This window comes from Thermobia domestica, chromosome 13, assembly GCF_964235325.1.
Source record: "Thermobia domestica chromosome 13, izTheDome1.hap1.1, whole genome shotgun sequence".
NCBI lineage: Eukaryota > Metazoa > Arthropoda > Insecta > Zygentoma > Lepismatidae > Thermobia > Thermobia domestica.
The window spans coordinates 197,888,341-197,890,230 of NC_137466.1; positions in this window are offsets into that span (position 1 = coordinate 197,888,341).

The following is a 1,890-nucleotide window of genomic DNA, read 5'->3' on the forward strand; positions in this document are numbered from 1 at the left end:
TTTATTGCTCCACTTAGTTGAAACAAAAGCTAAACAACAAAATATTCTGTGCAGAAAGAGGAGAAATGTTGAATCACATTATGACAAACGACAACGTTGCCCTAGTTTTCTCTATGCAAAAGAAGTTGGGGCCCGTGAACATCTCTTCTTTTTAGACTCATGCCAATGTCACTGCAAGATGTGGGATGATATGTGAGGCCTACAGAACGAGAAACTCCGAGAACCGACCCGAGTCTCGGACTATTTCCTATGACGAATCGCTCTCTAGTGCCGCGTATGGGAGCGAATAACCAATCAGGAAAAGAAGTCATTGTGGATGCCACGCGCGAAGCTATAGAACGAGTTTCAGCACCGAACAGCCAGAGACATCTGGACACTTTATGCGACACGCATAAATTCGGGAATATTAATTCCTTGGGAATTGGCCCAGTCTTTAGGTAGGAGTAGGTGTTAGTAATACGAAGTACAAAAGGCATCAATGTTTGTCTGATATAAAACTAAGAGATAGGAAGAAGAGAGAAGAAAAATTTAAATATTTAAATGTATAAGGAGAAAATTTTCAAGTTGGAAAAAGTTTGATTACATTTAGAATAGTAATAACGTTTTATTTTCCGGAGTAAAAATCTATAGTTAGAATGAAGGATAACACGTCAACCACTTGGAAGGAAAATATGCAATGAAAATCTCTTCATTTTTACTTTGTTAGTTCCTGTTTGTCTCTTCGACAATTTGTATTAAACAAAATTTGAATCATCTACAGCAAATATTAAATGCACGAAGTCTTTCAATTAATAAAGCTTAAATTCTACAATATATTGGCGTTTAACACGGGAGGGAGGAATCGTTTCGCACCACAAAATTAGTGATCACAACATACATTGGAAAGTAATATGTGATGAATTTACCCTAGGAGAAGTAATGTGGTGTAAATCAAAGTCGAGAAAAAGTTATATATTTTTTAAAAAATATTTTTCATACAGGTTGAAGAATCAGAGATTTATTTATTTATTAATGTTCTTTCAGTTACAGGAGACCAGAAGTTTTCAACTAACAGTAAAAATTGCAAATATTATTCTATGCTAAGTGATTTCTGTAGGTGAGTGGGTCATAACAGAAATAGGTTAAGAGGAATTTAATTACAGATTCACATAAAAGACTGGCGTAAAGGACTCCGTTCAGAGCTTATGGAAATCCGGTTTCCGTTAAATTGGCTGGTATTGCAATATGTTGTGTATTTTGGTCTCCTGATGAAAAGTCTAAATGGTCACGAAGCCCTAAAACGCCACGTTTTTGAGAAATCCACTGCGTCACTTAAAGGCATACGCTCCCTCGTACACTGAAAATAATAATTAGGTCTACATTTTATGTATGGAGTATCAACGAATCTTACTAGGGTATACTAGGGTCTTTGGAGTCGCTGATTCCAAATCCGAGGAAGGTTAACCTGCATCACGTCAGGTTCAAGATCATTTGAAGGTCAAATCGAGAAGGAACGTTACAAAAATCTGAACAAAAAGTACACGAATGGAATATTGCTACTTAGAGCTACATTTAAGAGGTCCAAACTCTGGGATGGGTTTTATTTATATATATAAAATAAGAAAGTTTCCTCTTCTGGAGAGGAGATCGCCCCTGGATTCGCCACTGACATAACCTCCGAAAAATTAACAATTTCATACATAGCATATGCTTGCTAATCAATGCAATATACCTTGTTAAATCATCATTAAAGTTATTCAGTACAATATGCTACAATTAATTCACCATGGGTATGCAACGTTGATCAGTTTCTGGTAGAAAGTATGACAGACAAAGTTGATTGTTTATTTAACAATGGTGGCCTTCAGATTCATTCCCGTTGTGCCTAATTCCCGTTCTGCCTACATTCCC